The 27,094-nt window shown below is 38.0% G+C and overlaps 1 protein-coding gene across 1 annotated transcript in view; it reads right to left on the reverse strand.

Annotated features, from left to right (window-relative positions):
- Positions 1-26,826, reverse strand: part of LOC129730926 (putative metabolite transport protein HI_1104) — a 43,678-nt gene extending 16,852 nt beyond the window's left edge. Inside the window, exon 1 of the mRNA XM_055690575.1 lies at positions 26,469-26,826. The gene's annotated coding sequence lies outside the window, so the exon portion shown is untranslated. The remainder of the gene's footprint in view (positions 1-26,468) is intronic.
- Between the last annotated feature and the right edge of the window lie 268 nt (positions 26,827-27,094).

A 27,094-nucleotide genomic window follows, 5' to 3' on the forward strand; every position in this document is an offset into this window, starting at 1 on the left:
ATTTATGAATAATGTCAAGGGTTATTAGAGGTGTCAAATGTACTGAATCAAGTCACAAAACTGACCGCTTTCCCGATGGTATTTGGAATATGCTCTGGTGTGGTCAATGTGATCCTGGCTTGGTTAAACTAGTTAATAATATGATTTAAAGTGTCACATGATAGGCTTGCCGAGTATCAAATTCTTTCATTGTTTATAAATAATGTTCACCGGAACTTGTTCCTGCAATCTCCCCTGAACCAGCTAACCGACAACAACTAAATTCAACAGTAACATACAGAAATGTAAGATCTCTCATTTGGTGGTTTCCGAATTCAAATTGGTTCAGTTAATTCGAGTAAATTCATGAACAAACTTAGGTGCCGGTGTTATCCCCAAGCGGTGCTGGTGTTATCCCCAAGCGGTGCCGGTTTCACCCGCACTGATTGCTAAACGTCGTTTTTATTTCAGTTTCAAATCTTCACTATTCATTGTAAAATAACAGTTTAAAAGTACTGAAAACCTTCATATCTTGTAGAAAACAATCTGGGCAATGATTTTGTGAAAGAATTATAATACTATTCGCCATCAAGTGCTGTGGCCCGGGTCATTTGCCCCCCCCCCCTCAAATCCGGGCCTGGGGCCGGGCTTACCCCCAGTACCCCTACCGGAAGCAAAATGTTTAAACTCATTGTAATTAACATGTTTTAAAAAATGTTGAAATTACAATTTTTTTTAAACTCCACCTACTATAAAAAATTGTTTCTTTTTTCTGATCCTGGACTTTTTATCAAAGAGGTTTGTTATGACTTCAAGTTTCTTCAGAAGAACTGAAAAAAATCCACTCTTTTTAAATTAAAATTTATTGTTAATTTTCACGAATTTATAAATTGGTCGGGGATGATTGTACGAAATTATCAGCTTAAAATAAACATCCCTGATGATTGCAACTGTTTAGATGATTTGACGTGGAAGGCTTTATTGAATGCATTAGAAAAATCAAAGAACTTTTTTTTTCTCCAAAATTTTTTGTAAATCTGCCTGAACCTTGAGCAGTACTGAAATAGTACTGTGCTCAAATCTAAAACCAGACTAATCAGAAGGAGATTAAACCGTTGGCTTAAATCTGACACTTTAATATTTTCTCGAAAACTTTGAATTATGAGCTACGGAATGGACGAAGGTTCTTCAAGTCAGGAAGGAAAGTTAAAAAAATAGATACCGTTTGGCTTTTTACTAACCTTATTCTGAAGACAATTGCTTCTACTAACTGTCCGAAGCGGAGAAATTAAGAAATGATTAAAATATATTGGAGAATCTTGTTTTCAAAATTAAGCAAAAATTTTCTTCGAAAGCAATTTTGAAATTTACGCAGTCTACTACGGAGAATTTCCTAATAGCACCCCTCAGAACTGTTCAAATGATTTTTAGATTTGATCAAAGTTAGATTCTAATTCACGTCCACTTGTGTAATTGTGTACTTATTGGCTATTGAGAAGTGACATGCTTATTATTATTGTTTTATCCGTGCTTGTGTAATGTGATTTTACCCTTCTTTATACACGCTATCGGCTACTACCGAGCCTCCTTCCTCCTGTTAAATATTACCAAATATAATTCTCTGGAGAAGTTTCGTCCTACATTCTTTTGACTAGTTTTATTGAAAAGAGGGACTTATTTTTGTTAGGAGGAATTCACGCAAAGGTATTATAGAATGCAGCGTAAAGGAAGGGTAAATGGTAGGGGAGCCTGAGAATGAACCCATGCTCAAGTCCTATTCTGACATCGAATGGCCTGATTCTACTAATATTGGAACCCACGACCATCCGCTTGGCAAAGCGGACCCTATAACCTTGCGGCCACGCAGTTCCCCAACCATTTGCTTATAAGCTCAAAAAAACAACGTCATCAAACAACGTCTAATTATTTTGGACTAAACGGCTGGAGTTCCTGAAATATTGACTAATTATAGTATATCATAGAACATTCATATCAGCTGCCAATACATTGCTTCGAGAGTTCCTAGATAACCAAGGACATCTATCAATCGCAGCGAAAGCATGCGAATTGAGTGTTACTTTACCTAAAATATTATTGTTACATATACAATTTGGGCTATCTGTAGTTCGGTAATTAGGATTACGTTAACCTTAAAAATTTTTTAGCCAACTCAATTTCCATTTTTTTCTGTCGAATTCGTTTTTGCGGTGTAATTACACCAGGACTACATTTTTGCACTGTAGCTGTTTTTTTTTTTCATTACACCAAAGCTACATTTTTTCTGTCCCGGACTACACTCGAAAGAGGTAGGGTGTAGTTTGAAAATACCAACAACAAAAACAAATGCTGTCAAATGCCATACGAAAGAAATGTCAGCTTAGTGTAGTTTCTTTTGTCTGTTCGTTTTTGAGCTGCAAAACGAACCGGGACTGTAAAGCACTGTCGCAAAAAATACCGATTTGGTTTAACCCGGGTTAGTGTGTAATAGGAGATTCTTGTGACTTTGTAACAACAAGCACGAACTTCACTGTATCCTTACAGATTGTAATAGATACTGTCACTTCCTCAAACAATACACAGTGCGAGAGGGCAGAATAAAAACGAACATGAGAAAACACATTGACCGAGAGTATCTAATATCAATCGCTAATTTTTCCTACGAGGTGTAGTTGTAAAATGTCAATAAATCGCATACCATACAAATTATTATACACTGATATCTGTTGCCGCAGTACAATATGCAAAAACTAAAGTAACTGAGATTGGCGCAAGAATATGCATATCACAAGGAAACCTTGTTCGGTAGAGCGAGAGAAAAACCAGAAGCCGGGTGGCAACTGCAAGCCCATGAGTTGGCAAAATAAACGCCACCCACTCAAGAGCAGCATTTAGTACAAAAGCATTGCACTAGTCAGTGTTACCTACATGTTGAACTAATGAAACAGGTGTATGGTCAAGTGCAAGGTAACTTGATGCTAAATTGAAAAACGATTCGGAAACTGGCTCGCGTTGGAGTTGAAGTTGAGTAGCCACACCTGTGTTGTCAGGCTATTCAGTAGGTCCGGAGCTGGTTAGAACGTTCGGAGGATCTGGAATAACGTCTAGGCATCGGCGATCTAAGATCAAGCCTAGAAAATGACAGCTCACTTTTGCAGAATGAACGTTATACGGACAGAATAGCCACCTGGCACCCACAGGCTTGGATAGGGTTAAGGTGTGCGTGTTAGAATAATTTACACCAGATGTGAAATACGGTATGAGCGGAATTATATGACACCAGTAGTAAAGGCCTGTTACTAATAAGCAGCAGTCGTTATTTGACTAAGGCATTGTGACAGGCGACAATCAGAAACGGTCAGTTTTTGCTACGATGTGCGCATGAAGTTCGCGTTAATCGAAGGTAATAAATCATTTGACTGTTTACTTTAGCAACCTTATAGTCATTAAAATCAGTGCCCGCTGTTCTAATTTACTATATTTATACATATAGCAGAGATTGTGGTCGCACGCACGCATGCGAAGGCACAAACCGCAATAAGAAATTAGACTGTGGAAATCGGATGAGGAAGGAATGCGTGTGGTTTGGCGTTATCGCTGCAATTAAAACATATGACATGGCATTGCAGGGGACAAAATGAGTCGGTATCTACATTGAAATGATGAATCGTGTGTTTTCATATTAACGCGTTGAAAATAATAGTTTCATTCGAGACTAACAACGTCCTTGCAACACAATACCGGGAATGTTATTGACACAGTTTAGTAGCTGTTCCTTAATCATGTGGACAAGATTTTGATCAATTATTCAATTTATTCTCCCTCTTTTTTATCATGCTATGCTCATGAAAATGTACTACCCAAAGGAAAAAATATTCTTAGACAAGAAAGACAAACGAAAACGACTCTAAATGAATTTAGTGTACTAATAAAACCGATCCCGTCAGACTAACTAGATTATATTACACTATACTCACGATTACGATTAACTTCGTGAACCCAAAAAAATTCCACATTTAAATATGACTAGATCAATCTAAAAACATGCATCGCTAGAGGCGTGCCGCTATTATAAGCCACACGTAATTTGATTCATTTGATCCGGGATGATTGTACTTGCAGATTGCATCTCTTATTCAATTACAGAAAATAGCTGACACGGCTACAGTGGTGCTTTTATTACGTATAGACCTGTCAATAATTAATGCGGCGGCTGTGACAATTTAAAACATTTTATTGATCAATCAGAAGTGTGCGGTGTCTATTAGCGGCGGCGTTCGGGTATCAAACAGGACAGTGCGATTATCGACCAGATGGAACCAGCCAGTGGAGTCCAGATGGCAAGCAACTGACAGCCGGGAAATGCATTTAAGTTGCTAATTCATGCAAAATTACGATCCGTAGCTTGGCCCGACAGGTAATATTCAAAGTGTATTTAACAACACATGCAAAATCAAGTGCAGCAGCTTTGCTTGGGTATAATGCTACTGTTGGATACTTTTAATTCCGAGTAAATAAAGCCCGAATTCAAGACCAAATGAATCGGATTGTATTTTATTCCAGCTTATAGAATAAGAACTATCCTTAAAAGTTTACTATCCGGAAGTATACAAGTGTGGCATTGTCAGCCGATAACCACTGTTGCTATGCCCTGTTCTGAACGCGGGATAGGAACAAGACAATTCTGTGTAGGATCAGGTTTTTATGATCGGTTCAAAAGTGAAGGGGGAGGCTTGCCAATTGCTTGAGCATTTGTTTGTACTCATGAGAACATTGATTGGATTGAGCAAAAAAAAAAATTGACCTTAGTGGAATGGGTTGGGTAACAGGGTGTCGGATTTGCTTTTCGGAAGCGTTGTGCCTGCAGACTCGTGATTCAGCATAAAATATTATTGATAGTCATATGACAGTATTCAGCTTTCCACAAGCGGTAGTGGCGGGTATATTTGACATTTCATTGAGGTTTTCAAACAATCAATGAAAATATTGAACTAGTAGTTTGACAAACTCTTTTATATGTCAAATCTGTCCGACATTACCGTTCGTGGAAAGCTGGATTGATTATTTTTTACGAAATTCTTATTCTTTCGCCGTCTGGAAAAAAAATGATTTGTGCAGATTTTGTGTTGTGTTGTAGCGACAACAACCGATTTTCGAACCAATTTATGTTCGGAAATCAATTATTCCTCAATACAGGATTTTAAATTGAATTTTTGCATTATTTAAAAAAATACTGAAAATCATTTTTGACATTTTTATCTCCAACTCTTGTCAATATTTAGATATGTCGATATTTAAAAAAAAAGGTTCAAAGTTGGTCTCAATAAATTTTCGAAAAAAGGTATGCGAAGTCGCTCAGTTCATTAACTGCCGGTACCCGCATAACTGTCCCATACTGCTTTTGGTCACTTTTGAGTTATTATCGGGGATCGACTTAACTGTTATCATATTTTCTGGAAAAAAAATCAAAATTGATACTTTTGTATGGAAAAACATGAAAAAAATACCAAGTTGTTTTTGTGCCATATTGAAAGTACCCGCATTGCAGTCTCATAGTGGTGCAAACTGCAAACATATAATTTTGCTCCAGACTAGTGTATATCGGATTATTTTAGGCATATAGAATTATGCCATTTAATTAACTAGACTAGTGTTGTTTTTCTGTAGTACAATCTACGTTGCCAATGATACTGCCGGTTGCTGGTTGAATTTATATGTGATGGGACAAAATATGCGAGTACTTTCGAAATGTACCTGCATATTTTGTCCCATTTTGTCTTTTTTACAAGTTATGTAACGTAAAACCAGTTCCATCCATGGTTTTTTGTTCTCAACAATAAACTTGTGCTGCCATGAAACTGTTATGGTCGTTGGTTCTGGATGTAATTGCTGGAAATCCGAAAATTCACGGATAATGTTAAATCGCCGTTTTCTCAACATGTTGTTTTTCATTATGGGACAGTTATCCGAGTACCGGCAGTTAAGGCCTACAAAGTGTTTTAAAATTCTAAGAGAGCGTTGTTAGCCCCTCAGTCATGTTGGTTCGAAATTCGTCTATAATTGAGTGCAACGAAGTGTGAAATGAAACGCATGACGATGTATAACAGAAACAGATACAATAAAATAAAGTGCGAGGAAGTATAAAAGTGAGCGATTGATCATGTTGAAGTATAATTGATTGTGATAGAATGCGATGGAGCATGATGAAATGTGAAATAATAGTGTAAAAGTGATGATTGATGAATTACTATGAAGTTTAACAAATTATAACAATCTTCATTGATATAAAATAACCTAAGACTTTGTTCAACAGTACAGAAAACAAAACATTTCTTGAAACAGACATAGCTATTCCTCTCCTAAATAGAAGTATACCATCAACAAAACTGTGCTTTTATTCTTTTTTTCAAACGCACCGATCTACCAGTAATTGAATACACTTCCAACTGAATTTTTTTTTTACACTATAATACTAAGCGAAAGCTTTATATCCTTCGCCCACGGTCAATATCAAAAGCGCATTATCTTTTTCCAATGGCTTGCAAATTTTACTAACAGCACTTACTATAATCATTACGCATGTAAATTCAATGCGCGCGAAGTGCTGCTGTTGCCAGCAGCAATAACCTCCGCCCTGCAGGCCCCTTCCATTTTACGCACATTACCTGCCCCACAATACCGCCCAGACTCATCCCATCAGACCGACGCGTGCTCGTTTGCATAAATTTCGCATGTGAAAAGTGGTGTAGGATTTATAATTGTTAGCCCTCCTCGTTAGTGACTGCACTATTTTAGTAGCTGCGGCTGCAAGCAACGTGCCCATCGATACACGAGTTATAGTACCTTTTCGACTTACTGTCTCACAACATATCAACAGCGTTGTTTACGGTCGGTGTGGAGTAACTAAACTGACATCTGTATGGAATGCGAATGACGACAGCCGTGTGAGCATTAGGTGATTGCTTGTTTATGAATTGCATTGCATATGGATTAGAAGTACCTAACACGATTTCAACCTGCCGTGCGATCCTTAGATCGTCCAGGTCAGAGGTAGAGGCATGTAACTAATATATGGTACAGATTACTAACGAGGTATATTGTAGCATTTGTGAAAGTTGAGGGGTTTTGGTCATGCTTCTTTATTCTTGGAAAAAATGACAGTTTCGGTTGAAAAGATATCTTAAAATAAGTAACGCTTTGAATATTCCTGAATCTCATCTTAGCTTTTCAGTTTTAATACCCTTGAAATTTTGGTAGACATTCCTGCTAGTTTGGTCTTTTAACCAGGATTTACTGTTTTTAAATGATACATTTACAATTCAAAATGAGCACTGCGTCGTACATCGGTGGCTAATTTTCTAATACATAACTCTTTTACGTTTTTCTAGGATGTTTACACCATTCATTGATAAGGATCGTGATTGTCAGTTTTTTTTCTTTTCATATCTTTCATAGCCTTTAAGAGTTGACACAGTTAATGATATAACCCTTGACGAAACTTTGGCTTCCTTAAATGTGCTGGATGTATCAAAAGGTGCGGGATCAGACGGGTCATCACCACTATTTGTCAAATCAGTTTTTAAAGAGCTGGCAGAACCTCTGGTTGGGCTGTTCAACTCTTCTTTAGAAAGCGGCACGATCCCAGCAATTTGGAAGGAGTAACATTTGATCCCTATTTTCAAAAGTAGAATGAAATACTTGAATAACGTAGCATTTTTTTCATGATTTTCAAATCTTCCCTCCCCCTCGTAGCATTTGGTCACAAAACTTTAACCCTCCCGTAAAAAAACGTAGCATTTGATTAACCCCCCCCCCCTCCGACTCTGCGAAAAACGTGCAAAAATACAAGTGGTAACTAACTACAAAAAGTTGAAGAGGTTGTTTATAAGACACGACCGCAGAGGTAACGTAGAATACGACATCCTGTCTTATGCCAATGTATTTCTTGGAATAGGTTTAGGAATACACTGAATTGGGGTTAATTCTTCAGATAAACTTTGAGGTTAATTGTGTTTGTCAATGCCATTTATTGACAAGTGAATATTTTTTCAACATGGCAAATTTTTTATTTAGTTTTGAATGATTCACAGTGATAATCAAATTCTACATGAGGTGATTTGTTAGCAATTACACTACCCGTCATAAGTTTGGAATCGCTTTACTGAGTATTGCAATACCCAGTTTGAATATTGCAACGCCTCCCGAAAAGTTAAGCATCACCTGAAATAGGCGGATATCTCGTGTTTTTGACAACCTAGAAAGTTGCGGTTTTCAGCAAACTTGTTCCGAAGGTCAAAGGCTACTGTATGGTGGCCAATTCAGTGTGAAATTTTACCGGTGCTAGTGGGCACACAATGAGTCGTATTTTGAACTTAACTAATCTCACAATTCCGACCTGCCAGAAAGTTGCGGTGTTCTGCAAACTTGTTCAGAAGGTTGAAGGCTTCTACATGGTAGACAATTTAATACTGAATTACCCCGCTATGCGGCGCTAGGGTGCATGAAGTTTTTCATATTTAGACTTCAACTTATCGCGTGATCATTACTACCCACAAAGTTGCGGTGTTCGGCTTGTGCCACCAGTTCTGGTCAAGCATATTACAGTTACAGTTACAGAAATTTGCCTATTTTGAGTGATGCTAAACTTTTCGGGGTGTTGCAATGTTCAAACTGGGTGTTGCAATACTCAGCCGAACACACACGCTTTAAAGCAAGTCACACACGCTAGCCACACACCTTATATATTAGGGACACACGCTTCAAATATTCACACACGTCATGTGCATACACCCTGTATATACATACGCTGGATGATGGTGGCTTCTCAAATCACCTGGCCGTGCGAGTCTCTTTCAGTTTCGGGTTGTATTTGCCCAACGATATCTGAATCCGATTACCGCTGGTGGGGTCTAACTCAGATCGAAGGGGAGCCGAACTGAAAGAGGTAGGACTGCAGCTAACCACTACCACCGCCGCTGTTGCTCGCTGCTGATCCACGTTGCCTTCGCCTACTGCCATCGGTGTTGATGTCCGATGCTGCTGCCTGCTGCTAGTAAACTGATTTGCTTGAGGAGAAACAGTCTCTTATATAGCCCAAAGAGTGCATTCCCGGCTAACTAGGTACTCCATTCTGTCGTCCTTTTTAGGGAAAGGCAGCAAGCGACCAATCAAAAATCGACATTTGCGTTTCGACATTGTTCAACAATTTTCAATATTACAATAGTTTGAACAATCAGATTACAATATTCAGCATTTGGACGGGTGCTTAAATGATTTTCCAATCGATTGCTGCAAAAATGACAGAAATCGGTTGGAAACTGACTGGGTTTAAAACGTTTGAAATTGGACATTTTTTGTGACGCTCTCGATGTTTTCGGTTTTGAAATTGTATCCCTGTATTGAAATTGGGTCCCTGTAATTGTTGCCGTAAGACGTATTCTACGTCAAAAAAAATTACTTGAAAAAAATCACCATGTCTAATTCAATTTATTTATCACTCATACACTTGTGAAAGCATTTAATATGATGTTATCTTCGCTCTAGGTTAATGTCTTCTGTTTGGAATGGTTTGTGTTTTGGTACGAGAAGGAAAGACGTTTATGCAACTTCGCGTGATCTATGTCTGTAGGAAACACAGAAAATGTTCCGGAGTTCGCAAAAAAACTAATTCCTGTACTTATCAGCTTTAAAAAGACCCTAGTATCTTGTAATTTTCAGTATTAAAAGTCCCAAAGAAACAACGATTTTTGTTTTCAAAACAGATTGTGTATTTGGAAATCCAAGCGATTGTTTATGTAGCAGAGCTTTCAGAAGATTTCAGAATACCATAGATAAGAAGATTTCGACAGCTCTCGCTGCAAAACTTTGTGCAATGTTTTAATGTATCTTTAGTATACACGCAAAAAAACGATCATTCAAAATAAATGCTACGTCGATTTTAATCCAACCCCTCCCCCTGCTTATCACAGCTTGTCAGAAAACGATGATATCCCCCCTCCCCCCAAGAATGCTACGTCATTTAAATATGATCCCAAAGCTATCGCGGAGTCGCTATTGTGACGCTAGCACTAAATTAATGTTGCGTATTGATCCGGCCCTGCATGAGACAATAACTATAGGTATGAAAATAGTTGAAAGGAGCAGTCAACTTAGAGATCTAGGGGTTACACTCTACTCCAAATTAATGGGTTATATACCTTTTTAGTTTCCAAAAAATCAAATTTTTTTTTATTGCATTATCTTAAAGTACAATGAAGATCTGAGCAATAAGGAGATAGTTAGAGCGATCTGCAGCGCGCCTCGCCACGGCCGCAGAAGCTAAACTTGAAACTTTATACGCGTTTATTTCAGAATGGTGTCTCTTAAAAATGACTTTGCCGTGATCCGTGATGCGGGAAAACTACTGAACCGATTTCCTTCATCTTTTTTTTTATTTTCGTTATTAAATTCGCCGGTCCTTGAACGATCGCTTTTTGAAACATACAGTTACATTTTTCCGCAAAAAAATATGTAATGCAATTTTTAGCATTCAAAACGTGCATTTTTTGGGAAAAACGTTCCCGTTTGCACTGATAACAAAATACTCATAAAAGCGATCGTTCAAGGACACGGCACACTTCTAAACTAATGAAATAATATGAGTATTTTGATTTCAGTTGACCTGCTGAGTCTCTATCAGGATAACCGCAAGGCTCTGCAACAAAAAAGAGTTTCGGAGAAACGGTCATTACTCCAATAATTGGTATATCTAAAAATCAAACGTATTTTTCTATTGTTGATGAACTGTACTTTTAGAAAAATACCACTTTGATGCAATAAAAATGGTGCTATGCACTTTAAAATAAATTCACACTTCCCTCATTTTTCTCGATCAAAAAAGTATATAACCCTTTAAGCTTTGATCATCACAATAACGTCTAATTTATAAAAAGATTTAGTTTGCACTTAAAAGATCCATACACAATCAAAACATTGTACATTGCCCACAATAGGTCCCTGCTTGAATATTGTATTATGGATTGGTCGCCATATCATGATACACATATAAATCGTATTGATTCAGTACCTTTACTTCCTTTGAAGCACGTTGCATGTTAATAAATTTAGATGGACTGAAAAAGTGACGAGAATTCGCAATGGTAGCTTTTTAAACGATATAATTGCATAAAGAGTAGAGGTTCCTTGGGTAAAACGCCCCAGTTAACGGAAGTAGAGTATACTCTTTTGAGAGATAAAACGAATATTATGTACTGATCAAAATATAAAAACCCTTATTTATTTGTTCAAACTCGCATTTGATGCTAAAATATTATAGAAAATGCATAACACATATTTTTAAGGTGAATGTAATATTTTATAAAAGTCGTCAATCGAGGCAAAATGCACCCTTGCAAGGCCTTGCTGGGGTAGAATGCACCCCGTCCACGGGGTAGGATACACCACCATATTGGTCACCTAATTGTCATGTCATCTCATGTCATGTCACAAATTGTAAACAATATTGTCTACTTATGATTGACGTGTTAAACATTAAGTTTCTTTAATAAATGTTTTGCAGTAGTAAGTGGTAGTAATATGTATTTCAATAACACTGGTCGTCAAAATTAAAAAAAAAATAACTAATGTCTGCACGAGTTCAGGATTTCTTCATGGATTATGTCATTTAACTTGATTAGCATTTGGAATGTCATCTGCTTTCTCAACGTTACGCTTAACAGAATGTGCCACAGTATAGCGAATAACGGTGTAATCTTACGCCGAAAAGTATTATGAAACCTTTACGAAACATTGAAATAGTCTCTAATTTACAACGTACATATTTCATTATAATTTAACTAATCTAATACTTGTTACGAATCAAGGGCAGATTCTTCAATTACAATCTGATAAACGTATGCACATCACAAGAAAAATGCTTTTGACTATGATTTGTATATCTTGGATTTGCTTGGATTCCTGGTTCATCAGTATCAATAAAACGAAGTACTGCTACTTATTTGCTTGGAACTGTTTCTGGAACTAGTGGAATTCTTTCATCGTCTTCAAATTTGATGAACGGTATTTCAAACACATTTTTGGCACAGCTATGGGCAATCCACTTTCGCCAATCGTAGCGAATCTTGTCACAGAAACATTGCTTAATTGGGTACTCAAACAACTGAAAATTAAATTGCAGTTCAATAAAATACATAAGTGGATGACTTAGTCATTGTCATTGTTAGCTTGACTCCGTGTTCCAGACCAGCCTTAGAAAATGTACAGTACTACGACAGCCGTTAGACGACAGGAGGGCTTCTTCCTGAGCAACAGTAGTAACACCAGCAAAAACGTAACAGTCCATGGAAACAAAATTGTGCGACTTGCAGCGTTGCCGTTGCGTTCGCCATGGACTTCAGTGATTATACTACTGTTATGCTTCTTGCCTGAGCGCGATGCAAAGCATGCCTTTTTGTAGCGTTTCATTTGAACTTAGATACATGCATTGTGATACAGCGAATTTGTCAATGATTTTTCTTTTCATCATAGCATACCTGTCGTTATCATTAAGCGTTGTAAAAGCTTATGTTAGCGATGGGTAAGATGAATCAATTGCAAGCGGCTGTGTATTTATTCGCAAGAGCACATAGAAGAATTTAATGTGCGCCACTTCGCCGAGTTTCCCCTGAAGTCAATACAAGCCTTCCCACTGTCTACTCTTGACAATCTCTGGGCAAGATATTCTTGTAAAGTGGCCACCGTAGCTTCCAATTACAATTTGAAACGGCGAGAAAATGAAAATGAAACAACAATAATTACGGTAATTTCCTTATACCTTGGTTTAAAGGATGTGTCAGCTTGTTTTATGATCAAGAATCCACAATTTGCACCTATTCAATCGATATAAATTAAACACATGACAGTTCATAACAGCCGCTCATGACAGTCGTCTATCGACAAATCGAAGGATGTTATCATAGCAAAACGGCTGTTACCGCTACATACTGATTATGGAAGAAGATATACAGAATTTAGAATGTAACAGTAGCAAAGGGTTTACAACGATCGGTGTACGGACACGCTTTGAATTAAATATCGAAAAAGAAGGCGTTGAACAGTGTTAGCATGTTTATCAACTTCTCCAATGCCAATATGCTTTGCACAGTTTCGTAACAGCTAACTTTGATGGATGTAGAGTTTAGTCACCAGCAGTCAATACTCGTTTAAAATGACAGTAGGAAAAAAGCAGTACTTTTTCGTAGGCTGCTCCAGACTTTCAATAAACATTAGGTTTACCTGTGAAATAGGAGTAAACAACCGGCTACCATTTCTGGACATGCTACTCATGTAGATACGACTATCAACATATGAGCCGTTGCGGACGCATCTGTTCATAAAGCAGAAGTCAGGATATTTATTAGTTTGGATTTTTATGAGCTTGTCAATAGAACATATAGACGGTACATAAACAGTTTTAGAAATGCCTCAGACCAAACGTTATTGATGTGCTGTCCTGAGGCCATGCGTCGAATCAGATCGATTTGCCGGCTGACCAGCGTATACAAACCGAGCACTTCGGAGAGGATACGGTTGGATATCTAGAGGTCATCAGCTGACGAATTTGCTGCTAAATGCACTCGGATAGGTGTTGAGCACATTGGTGAACCGGTTGAAGACCTTAACAGTGGTGTCAAACAGTGGTGGCACATCCGCGATACAGTCAGTAATACGCGAGAGGTGTTGGGCACGACGTGGTTTGATGCGGAGTATCTAAAGGAGGCGGATGATAAGAACAGGGCCTGTGCTTACACCATGATGGCAGCAAATCTTGTCACACTCCAGATGAGGGAATATATCAAGAGGCTAAAGCAGCTGAGAAGAGACATTTCGATAGAACCGTTCACAGAAACAGGAGAGAAATCGGGGAGGATGGACGAGAGGCGAAGTTAAGAATGTCATCTGCTGGGAAGGTTGGCCTCGGAGCGGAGCTTATCTTACCAAACAGGCCCAAAGCGTGGTGTAGCCTTTCCCCCCGGTCCATGGCTGCAGTTCGCCAGCTCTTGTCTGCGTAGGGTCTGCAGGTCGCCTTCCACCTGATCGATCCACCTTGCCCGCTGTGCACCTCTACATCTCGTCCCTGACGGATTAGTTTCAAGAACCATCTTTACCAGGCTGTCGTCCAACATCCTTACAACATGCCCAGCCCACCGCAACCTGCTAATCTTAGCGGTGTGGACGATAGATGGCTCCCCAAGCAGCTCCTGCAGTTCGTGGTTCATTCGCCTTCTCCACGCTCCGTTTTCCATCTGCAGTCCACTGAAGATAGTTCAGCAGAGTGATTGCCCGGTAATTGCAGCACTCCAGCTTGACGCTCTTTTTGTAGTTGGGACACATAATACCCTCCATCCACTCCTCCGGTACTCGTTCTTCCTCCCAAACCGTGTCAATGACCCAGTGCACGGCTCTAGCCAGTGTTTCTTCACTGTATGTCCATAGCTCGCTGGGAAGTTAGTCCACTCCAGTAGCTTTTTTGTTTTTAAGCCGGCCAATCTCCTCCTCCACCTCCAGGAGATCGGGTGCTGGAATCTTGATATCTTCTGTTCGTGCACCAAGATCAGTTGCCATACCGCCCTCGCGCTCCACTGCATCGCCGTTTAGATGCTCGTCAAAGTGCTGCTTCCACCTTTTGATCACCTTAGACTCGTCTGTGAGGAGGTTGCTGTCCAAGCTCCTGCACATATCGGCTCTTTCATCCCTACGCGATCTCGGTCATCGTGCTGGCGGTTCTTATTCCGGAGGAACGAGTTTTGGCTGTTCCGTGCCTCTCGGTGTCGTTCCACGTTCGCTTTCGTACGATGTTGCAGTATTCCTGCCCGTGCTGCGTTCTTCTCCTCGACTAACCGTTTGCATTCGCTGTCAAACCATCCATTTCTATGATTTCGTAGCCCTTATACCTAGTAGCGCTACAGCAGTGCTACCTATGGCGAATGGAAGCTCCTCCAGCCATTCTCAAGAGTACCTGCGCCAAGCTGCTCCACCGTGAGTAGCGCTGCCTTCAGCTGCTGCTAGTTTTCCTGTGCAGCCTCGGCGTCGTCGCAGTTGCTCAATATTTGGTCACAGCGTTCAACTACGGCGGGTGTTATACACCGTCGATAGTTTTGAGCGCGTGCACACAGCTACTAGGTAGTGGTCCGAATCTTTATTTGCACTGCAGTAGGTGCGAGTGTTGATGATGTCGGAGAAGAACCTGCCGTCGGGTAATCTTCAGGTGGAGCGGAGCTGGCCACCTGTTTGCACCGGCTGATCGCAAGAATTTGGGATATAGAACAGCAACCGGCGGAATGGAAGGATGGGGTAATCTACCCTTTCTACAACAGAAAGGCGACAAATTGGGCTGTGGGAGCTGCGGTCAGTGGGAGTGCTTTCCCAAATCATTTTCTGCCGGCTCTCACCGCTAGCCAACAGATTTGTAGGAACTTACGAGGTCGGCTTCGTGGGAGAACGGTCTACGACAGACCAAATCTTTTCCATACGGCAGATCCTCCAGAAATGCCGTGAATACAGAACCCTCTCGCACCACCTGTTTACCGTATTCAAAGCCGCGCATAACACTATCGACCGAAAAGAGCAATGGAGCGTCATGGATGAAAACAGCTTTCCGGGGAAGCTGATTAGATTGATAAAGGCTACGGTGGATGGGACGCAGTGCTGTGTACGGATTTCAGGTGGAGTTTTTTAGAAGTGGATTGCTTGCAAGCTGATCAAAAGCGCCAGTTCTTTTAAGAGCGATCAAAAGATGTCGTTCTTTCGGAGCATTGAGTATTCTGATCAGCTCGCGAGCGGTTTGCATGCATCTAAATAGATTCAGAAGATCAGTGAACCAGTTCTCTCGCTCTTTTCGTTCTACTTTTGGCTGCCATCCATTCTTGTGCGTACTCGGCATTAGCCAGCCTGTGTGTGAACTATAGCAAGTTACTTTTTTTGCTTGCATTCGCGGTTGGTGGCTGGGTTATGCATAGGAGAGCAGACAGCTGGTGTCAGGTTGCTGGAATTCCGTGATTAGAAGGGGTGTAAAGTTTTCACATGGCTCTCGCTTGCGAAGGCTCATGTACCAAGCATGCGAACATGCGGATTTTATCAATAACTGATAGAAATGAGGATGGTTACAGTACGCTGGCCGCTTGGCACGAATGTCGGGGGAGGTACCAGCAAGGATGATATTCAGCAAAGAGCCCAACAGAAGTCGGCGAAAACATTATGTAAATTGGCACCAAAATTTGTGCATAATTGTTCTGTTGTATTATGACATTTTCTAGCATCACTTTAAGGCTCTCATTACTTCGTTTTCTGAAGTAGCACATTCAAAAACGATTAACAGAAGAAATTGACTGAACTGACCGAAACGGCCCGAATCTACTAACACTATTGTTGAAGTTTTTCCAAAAATAAACCTTATCGAAATAAAAATGCGGTATGTTGAAGCTCACCTCAAATTTATTCACTGCACTATTTTTAGATATCACAGGCATACTTAAGCGGAACCGATTGGTGAGCTTACTTCGTAAATGGTTTCACTATCGTTGACAGTAAACGAATAAATCACGAGCACTCAAATAACCTTGTATCAACTCAGCCGTTAAGCGGTATAAAGCAGCAGATTAAAATTATGCAACAACAACAAAAAAACTTTTCTGCAAAGATACGCCTATTCCGTGCCGGTAGTGGATGTGACCGGTGCGTCTAGCTAATAGCTAGATGTAATTGTCTATTTAGCGCTAACATTTTCTGTCCCGTTGCTGGTGGCAAACACAAGCACCTATTATCAACGACGGTGTCATTCTGCTGTTCTACTTTTAACTTCCGCTTCAAAAGTGCCGACATGCCGAGCAGACCATATCGAAGCAAAATTCTATAAAAGACGGGGTATGTTTTGATAATGAGTGCGACACACATTGAAAAATATTCATTTTTCAAAAACAATGCGTCGGATTGATTGCAGATATTAAATTTGATACCACTTGTCCATGTTAACATTTTGTTCAGTTCCGCTCTGGTATCCGATAAGCTCAAGCTATATCATCGCAAAGTAGAGGCCGCAAAAGTAAACCGTTTATTATACACATTTTTTTACATTACCGAGGGAGACGAACAAGAAACGAACCTTAACCCGCGATGTTAAGTGAATCAAAGAACAATTGCCACAGAGAAAGCATTAACTGCACATTATCCTTCATTATGTCCGCCATTAGATAACAATCGAAGCTATCTGACGTTGCATTAGCATAGAGAGACAGCCTTATGCACACCAAAACCGCATTAAGACGGTGAAGGTAAGAATTGCCGACCCTTCTATCTACTTGTACCCAGCCTTTAGAAAATTAACCCGCTAAAGGTCACTACCTGAGGGTAAAACGATTGCTCAGAAGTGTGTAAAACTTATAAGATTGGCTAGTGTATTGGGTACGCATTTATTTCCCGGCAGTGTAAAGTTTAAGAATTAAAGGATTACAAATGCAAAGTCATAAGCCCTCCCGGTTAATGGTGCAAACACAAATACCATAACCGAATCCGCCAGCGCTTAATGAAATTAATTTAATAACCGCACAAGGTTTATGATTATGGTAATATTTAACGTTCAATTCGGTGAATAATCCAAAATTGTAGAAGTAAAAACCCGGACACGTGTTTGGATGGGGCGTGGAAACTCCCGAATATTTCGTCTCAACGATTAATCATCCGGCAATAGCCAGCGGAGGCATGAGTACTACTAGCGTTTTTTTTCGGTGCGCCCAGACTGTTTGCTGTGGATGCTGCGTTGCTATGAAGCTGTGTACCTGCCTCTGCGATGATGCCGCGCACGCCGGTGCGGTAATAAACCGGAGCGATTGCCGCTAAATGGGATCGCTAACGCACAATGATGGCGATGGACGGTGATTTTGATTTTGAACCGATTGTTCTGACGGTGGTGCGTGACAATTTGCGGGAAATAAGTTTTAAAGATAGGAAGTCTTTGTTTTGGGCTTGGCAGAGTTTTTCTTCATTCGCTGTGTGGGCAGTGCGAATGACACCTGCTGAAGGTCAGTCGGCAGCGGGGAAGATTGATTGTTCCGACATAGAGTTTGGACACCGGAAACGACGTAGGGTTATGTTGTTGAAAATCTACAGTTTTTATTGGCATCCGCTAGTTTCTTTTAAATTTTTTTTTCTTTTTCATTTTAGTTTAGGAAACTTTATCTACTTAAACTTGAGTACCGTTTACGAAAATAGAGGGTTTGTCATAATATGCAATCATAATCCTGTTTTTTAGTGAATGAGTTTAAATTTAAAAATCTAGGAATTTATACGAAACAACATTTGATGAATACGCACCGGATGATAATCTTCCAATTTTAGGGAGAATTACTTATCAGAAGCGTGGGAAAGGTAAAGTTCAAGCCACTTTAGGGATGCAGATTTCGAATAATGTGTGAGTAATAACACCGCACCAAATTCGGAAAAAATGAGAGTAGAAGTAAACATAGTAAGAAAATCAATTTTAAAGTGCAGTGTCTTCAGTAAAGTTGTTTCATAAATTACAGTGGTCGATCAAAGCAAAAGAGCGGCATGCATTTCTATCTTTGTAAGAAACACTTAAACTCACAATCATTTTGTCTACAACAATCTACGTTGTTCAGTTAAGCCGTGGCACATTTTTCAAGAAACAATTTTGTCGAAGACACCAGACAACGCCCCTCAAGATTAATGTTTCAATATAACTTTTTATAGTGATTTTCTACAATGTTTCAATATTCTACAATGTTGTTCGCTATAATAAAACCAATAAATCACCAGAGAAAGTTTCTTTTTATCTCTAATATTACTTAAGTTTTTGAAGATTTCCATTAAAATCATGCATTAATTAACTAACAGATATCTACAAAAACCGCAAATATCCGCAAGTTAAAAAATAAGTCATACATCATTCAATCAAGATATAGTCATTTGCCTCTCTTTGTAAATATTTGTTAGTAAATTAGAGCATTATTTTTATAGAATTCTTCAATAAGGCTGATACAAATTTCGAACTCTTTTTATGTCCAAGGTTATCAAAGTAAGCCAAGGGGAGGGCGAAGAATAAATAACACCGAGATGAAAAAAAGAATGTCTTTAATAAAAGCTTGTATACAAGTTACGACGTTCGTAACTTGCACTCAAATAAATGATGAAAAATAACCCTTTATTGATGTTATTAATCATTTTCCTTGCCTTTTGACGACACTCTCGCTGTCACTGGACTTGTTTGTTGCTAAATTTAGCTTTTATGCTGTCGAAAAACCAATCATATTAACAAAACGGTTTGAACCTTTTTTTCTTCCTCTTCCAAATTTCCAAGATTTTCGAAGGGGGGGGGGGGGTGTAATAAAATAAAAATAAAATTTGTAACGGCTTAACTAAAAAAAATGAAAAAAAATGTAGCTTCCTTAAAATGGAGAATAACTAATGGAACAACTTTTTTGAATACTTTACGTCTCTCAAATCAACTTTTCTGCACTAAAAAAAATTTAATCACATGTTTGCAGCTTTGACAACAGTGTGCGCAATTTTGCTATTTTTTATGGCATTTCTACAGTACTACAATAGTATAAACATAATTTTGGAATGACGGAAAGGAAACGCTACGATCAATTCTATTTCTCTACTTGGAATAATCTTTGATGTCTAATTAAGGAAATTTACTTATAAAAGCCTTCAAGAGAGATTGTTCCTAATTTTCTTTGTGACGAAAAAAAGCGACATATAGATATAATCTTTTGTATTTATTTGAAGGCAAGATTGGATATGAGAAAATAAATTTTGACCGAAAAAACAAAATGATAGACTTATCAACAATCTCTTATTCCCTAACAAATTAAATGGTGTATACAGTTTTCCCCTTCCTGCTTCTATACAAAATACATAATTGAATTCAGTACACTATTTTTGCTACTTTTTTGCAGCTAAACTGTCAAAATACATTAAAAATACAAAACCAAAAATAAATAAAACTAATTGATTACCTCATAGCAAACACAATTTGTAATATTTTTTGACGTAGAACAACGTCTCTCAGAAAGTTCGGCTACATAGGGTAAAATGAAAACTTAAAAACGGAACTGGTGAAAAAATGTCTAATTTTATATGCTTTTAAGGCGTCGTACACAAATTACGTAACGCTAAAAGCTAGATTTTAGACCCTTCTTCTTATGTAACTTATGTAACAATAAATAACGTTCGATATGCTTCCCCCTGGAATTACGTAACGTTGAACAAACTACGTACGAAACAAATCACTACACAAGCATATAGTAAGACACTGACGGCCGCTTCCTTTGATGAAGCTTTGACACAAGCATTGAGGATCCTGGCAAACAAATTATACCGGGCGTCTAAATGTCAGTGTGAAAACAGTTTGCCACTGTGTTGTTGGAGTGCTTTAATCCCCACCATCGGGATAGCACAGAGATGCGATCAGCATTATATTCGATATTAAATTGAACAACAAATTGTTATTTTAAGGACAAAACAAATGCGTGATTGAATATTCAATATTATCTCGTTTCAAGGTAGAATTTAAAGTAATTTACAAGCAAAATAACAGAAGAATTGCGTACAAAGCCACGACCCTAAGGTTGACGTAGAATTACTCAAAAAATTTCAACAGTCGGACTGCAACGCTAGCACAAAGCCAGTAAAGAAAAAATTTGCCATATGTAGTTAGATTTCAATCATGCGGTCGTTGCTTTGCACACAACCCATCTGTTATTTTGTAATCCAGCACGCTAATTCGAAAAACATGCTTCTAAGAAAATAGGTTTTATTGTTTTCAGGTGGTAAAAAATTCCCTGGTCCTCGGGCCCGTATCTCCAAAACCACTTTCAGTTAGGCTTTAGAATTATTACACAACATTCTTTGATACTAAACCTAACGATTGCAGTAAAAATATATTCAAGAGGTTGTGTATAAGACACAACCGCAAGATTTACATAGAATTACGACAGACTGTCTTATGTCGATGTGTTTCATGCAATTGGCTAAATATTACACTTGATTGGGGTTAATCAATTTGATGGTCTGAAGCGGTATATTTCAATTAAAATTCTCTTATTTTCAATGTTTAGTATCCCCGAAAAAAACTGGATTTAAGTACTTCGAAAATATTTTTGAAGGTTACTGAAGCACAGTTGGTAGAGCACCTTTTCACTGTTTAAAAAAAGAAGAGTTGTGTGCAATACCTTCATCCAACACCTAATAAAATAACTCTCCGGAAATAACGTGGTGGCCTTAAAAAGATTCAAAACGACATCTGGGGTCGATTTACGGCCTCTGAGTATCATCCGTTCCGTAAATACTCAGACTAGATGATATTCGGCCATTTTTGGCTGTTTCTCAGAAACCACCTTGGATTTTATAATAGCGTCTGAAGTTGATTTCAGGTCTCTGGGTATATCTATCTCGAAAATACTCATATAACGTGGTATTCGGCCATTTAAGGTGTTTTCCACAAAACCGAAAGATGCAACCATCGGTTTTATAATTAGGTCTCTTGGCATCATCACAAATCTGGAAGTAAAGTACTCATATGGGATAGTATTTGATAATTTTAGACTGTTCTCTAGAAACCAGAACTTTATCTTGAAATTCAAAATGATCTTGATTCTCGAAATCATCTCGATTCCAAGAATGAAAGGCAATCCACAATACAGTTGCGATCAGCGTGAAAAACAAATGTTATCCGATCGGTAGCTCTAGTATCACGAGTGCCAATACTTATACAACAATAAAAAATCACTTTTGATATTATTGCCGACATCGTTTTTGGTTGTGTTTTGGTTTTGCAGCTTGAAAAATAACAACAATAACAAACGTACATGCAGCGGAACGTCACCCGTGGATTGCCTTATTGGATGATAATTGGCCTAGGTTTTCAACTCTAAATGTCCCAAGCTGCATTCAAAACAAAACTCTACATTCAATAGTACAAACGTTAGCATCATAAAATAACAATTTTCTGAATTTTGATGGACGCGTAGCCAATTTTATAATCGATTGCTGCAAAAATGAAGGAAAACCGAAAAAACTGGCTTAGTTATAAGCATTTAAACCTGGACAATTTCCGTGGCGCTCTCGATGTTCTCGTTATTTCAATTTGCACCTCTATTCTTGAATGTTGCCGTAAGACGTAATTCTACGTCAAAAAATCGATTTTGGGAAGCCGACTAACGAGAAAGTCTCGTTAATACTGGAAACTTGATTTTTAATGACAAGGAAATTATAATCTTGGTTCTACTCATGTTGATACTGGTTCTTAGCATTCATGGTCTTGGTTTGACTCAATAAAATATTATGCAGTGGTGGGCACCGCTAACCGAAAATTTAGAGACGCTAATCGCTAAGTCGCTAGTCGCAAAGTTTAGCTCGATAATCGCTAAACGCTTACCGCTAAACCCACATTAGCGGAATTTTCGCTACTCGCTAATCGCTAACTTATTAATATGTAAAAAGTCATATCGCTATATTTATTGCTCGTGCTTTGTAAGAATTGGACCACTTTGATTTTTCGTTGTAAAACAAACGAAAACAAATACTTTTAAGAGCTATTTACAATAGGAGGTTCACAATACGGTGTTCATACTTGATTTTGAAAAACAAGGAGTAACAAAAGTTATTCAGCTTGCATAAAAAATAAATATCTTGGAATATTTTCATAAAAATTCCATTATTATCTGAATCGAAAAGGTAAAACCTAAGTTGTCATAATTTCAAGCCGGAATACAAAAGTTCTTGGTTGCCGAAAATTCAATCTAGACCTTGAGCTTGTTCTCCTGTGGCTTGTACGATAACTGGAACTCCATTCTAGTGTAAAAAGACTGACTTGCACTTGTGTCGTACAGAGAAGGACTCTAGACAATTGAGACAATTGAACGTTGTTTGAATGGAATATTCGTTCCAAAAGTCAATTTCGCAGTAAAGTATGTTCATCTTTCGAAGCAATGTACGTACGCCATCAGCAATTCACAGTCTTTCTAAATAGTTATATCGTCACTTCTCTTCAAAATTTAGCGGATTAGCGATTAGCGTTTCGAAGGCCAAAATTCTAGCGACGCTAACAGTTTCGCTAACCAGTTCAAAAATTAGCGAAATCGCTAAACCGCTAGCTGAATATTAGCGTCGCTAATTAGCGAATTAGCGGAATGGTGCCCACCACTAATATTATGTGATATGAAAGATGAAAAGAATTGTAAATTCTGAAAGATTGTAAATTCTGAAAACACAATGTTGATGCCAAATATAGTATTTGTCTTCATCTTATTCACCTACAAGTTTTGAATGACTCTGTATATTGCCAATATTCTGATGATTTTATCATAAAAAATGTGCCAATCGCGTTATTTTCTGGCAGGACCTCAAAATTGCTGCGCAGGATACCATTGTTCATTGTTGAACAGAAAAAAACATTTTAGCGGCGAGGTTACAATTTTGCTTAAACACATTAAGTTATACAATTGTTATTTTTAAATTATCATTTTCCATTAGTTAGTAGTAACCGAGCTTTACATTAATTTTTATCGTTTTTTAATTTTTATCGTACTTTCCTACAGTGATTCACATTAACTTTATTGGGAAAGGTCACGAAAAGTTAGAACGAGTTTTCAAATCTAATTGTGTAAAGTTACCGCCTTAAATCAATCATCGACTGATCCATTTAAAGTCTCGTCAATATTTAGTTTTCTTCTAGGATCGCAAAGTATACGAAACGATCCTCATTTCATAGAGATTTATTTATAAATCGAAATAACACATACTCCATTACACCGTCATTCTAAGCATGTTTGGAATCCAAAAGTCATCGGTTCCACATTCTCCAAGGCAAAATAGAACCAACGATGTCAGGGAATCATGTTCTATCTTGTTATGGTTTACAAGTTGTCACAATTCTGTTTGGTGAGAACAACAGGGAGAAAGATATTCGCCCACGAGCAGGGCTCCCATATATGTCGCAAAACATTTTTGAGCTGTCAAATCGATCACTTTATTTACACGCAGAGAAAATAACTATTGAGTTCCATAAGAACCCCTTATGATTTTGCGCCACAAGGATTTCTTATAAAAGACATAAGTTTGACTTATGAATTGGAGGAAAAGTTTTGTTCTCGACTGCTAACGATTTTCATAAGTCATACTTATAAAATTTATTGGTCGTAGGTATGCATGTTATAAGAACAGACATATCAAAATCATAGCTTTTCAATATGAATTTCATGAACAGATTGATATAAATATCATTAGTTTGATGTTATAAAGCTTATAATTGCTGCCATGAAATTCATAATACTAGGGTATGTCAACATGTTTTGTTAAAAAAAACTTTTTTACACTAGTTCTTACTTATTCTTTACTCGCAAATATTACAAATATATAGTTAAGAGTACAAGTAAATGGAGATTAAAATTCGGGAAACAAGTTCGCCTTTGATTCCTCTTGCCGAATGTCGTCAGCGTTGTCCTTTTTAACGATCACAAAATTTAATAGTTGCTAGAATAAACATAGATGACATTATGTATACCATATACCTATAGGATTTGAAAAGAGGTACTTAAAGTTTTTTGCTCCAATTTTCACCAGCTGACACCAGCTGTGCAAATTTCAGCTTAGCTTTATCCAAAAACTTCTAACACTTATCTGACGGTGCACAAATCAACAATTCTGGTCTGCCATTTTGCTGATTTTACAAGATATAACTATGGAATTTTCACAATTTTGCCGTTTATGAAAATCATAAGTTACGCGTATGGGATGCAGATAACGTTCATATGAAAATCCTTGAGTCTACTTATGAAATTTATAAGCTTGATATGCAATGCATAAGTGTCTAATGAAATCAAAATTATGCATGTTCATAAGTTTTAACTTATGAAATTCTTGACTGCTTTTCTCTCAGTGTACATGACTTATTGTGTGATCTTTCTGCGTGGGAATATAAGTTTTTGTAATTTAATTAACATCAAAACATGGCCTAACATGGTATAAATACGGATAATGAGAGATTAATGAGAATGTTGCAACAAAAAAAACTTTCGTTTGGTATTAGCAACGAGCAGCTATCTATATGCAAAGACGAAAGAAACCTGAAAGCTATTTTAGCTGAAATTTATTCTAGTATTTTCCCCGTAGCTCTTGTTGTTCCTGAGTTTTTAAGATGCCTGAAACATTTGCTGCATTTGGTGTAACGAAACTAGTGCTGTTCGAAGGTAAACATTCTCGATCAGAAGAGCATAACTAAAAACTTACAAAATTCTATCAACAATTGATACAAATAACATACTTTGATACGATTTTGTATTTTTTCAAATGTTGAAACGAATTGAGTTATAATAACAAATCCTGGAATAAAGTTGTTTTGAAAAATCTAACAAATTTTTCGACTCCATCAAAAGCTGTTGTTTCTGACAATGGTTGTTATTATACTGTTAAATATGCTATTTTATTCTGATACGTCAGTAACAAAGTTGGATATGGGTTTGATACTGGCAGAATCATTTTATAATAATTTTTGTTATTTTAACAACTTATTGAAAACACAACCTGAAAGGTTTTTCGCATAACAAACGAATGGCTTCTGGTAAATTTTTGTATTGTCTTTCTGATTGGGTTAGTATTTATTTAGAGTTAATGGTTATCACATATCGCGAACTAAGGTTTTTTTCTGCAATATGAAAGATCTGAATGAGTTAAAGTCGGAATGCATTTTTGGTTAAACAAAAAAAAAACAAATTATATGTTGAGTTTTGAATGGAATGATACATTCATGCGAATGAAGAAAACTTCAAGGTTCAAGATAAGATAGATTATATTCGGTTTCTGAGTGAACTAAAAACCAAAGTTCAAACCAAACTTCGCATTTTCTAAAATAATTTGGACTTTTATTCGTTATTGCTTTTAACTTTATTTTTTTGTCAAAGAAAAATTTTGAAAAATCTAGCTGGCCAACGACAACATTATAATTTTAAATATAACGTTCATTCCTTCTCATGTTTCAATCGTAATGAATATGTTTAACGACATAGCATATACCGATCTCTTTTCAGTCGTCGAACAAATCCCTCGCACCTAACTAATGATTGGGAAAACCAAACAAGTTGTCGTAATTTCAAATGCTTCCACTTTAGAACTAAAAACAGCGTTTCTATAAATACTATAACAAAAACAACTATGAAATTGTACTGTCGGTGGCAGCCATCCCAATTATCTTTTCCTCATAATAATGAGTTTTCTGTTTTGAATTTGATTTCACAAAAACAATAAAAATTGCATCCATGCTGTTTCATCCAGGCTTGGGATGGTTACTAATTTTATTCTAGAGTTTATTCGAATCAAACTTTTTAATCACACTAAAATATAACCGGTTTTTTTTTGCCGACACATTAGCATTCACACATTTCCGGTTCATTATTAGAAATGATCAATCTTCAAAATCTGCTGATTGTTGTCGTACTTACAGCTTCTATTCACCAATGTTGTAGCCTCTTCTATTGGCGTAAGGCACTGATACGCACTGATACACACTGATTATCACTAATTAAAACTTTAAACTTAAAACTGGAGCAATTCGTTGACACTCGCGTGTTACGCGCGCGTTCGAGCTTTCCCACTGTCTAGTTTTTTTTGTTCACCTTTTTGCACCTTTCCGCGGTCAAATGCTACCGATCACCAGTCCCGTCCAGTGACCGCTTAGTATGTTGTCAATAGTTAGGGCAAGGATATCCCCCTGACCTACGCGGGGAAGGTATGGTGAGTAAACCTTTAGGACACACAACCGAATCTACCGTCGATCAGCCACTGACTAAGCTGGGAGCAGTCCCGAGCACTGCAATAAATAACAAAAGTGATTTTTTTCTGCTTCACGCTCCGATCGACCGGCCGATCGTCCAGTGCAATGCAATAAAGGTGGCTACGGAAAGTTGTGCTATTATAGCACACCGTCTCGCTGTTGACTGGTTGAACCCACGGGTTACGTCGGCAACGCCCCCTGGAGCACCCCGCCGCTGCATGACGGGGCCCTATCGAAGGAAAGTCGACGGACATGCATGTATATGGGTAAGGTAGGGGCCTCTGATGAAAAAGT

The sequence above is a fragment of the Wyeomyia smithii genome, chromosome 3 (genome assembly GCF_029784165.1).
Source record: "Wyeomyia smithii strain HCP4-BCI-WySm-NY-G18 chromosome 3, ASM2978416v1, whole genome shotgun sequence".
NCBI lineage: Eukaryota > Metazoa > Arthropoda > Insecta > Diptera > Culicidae > Wyeomyia > Wyeomyia smithii.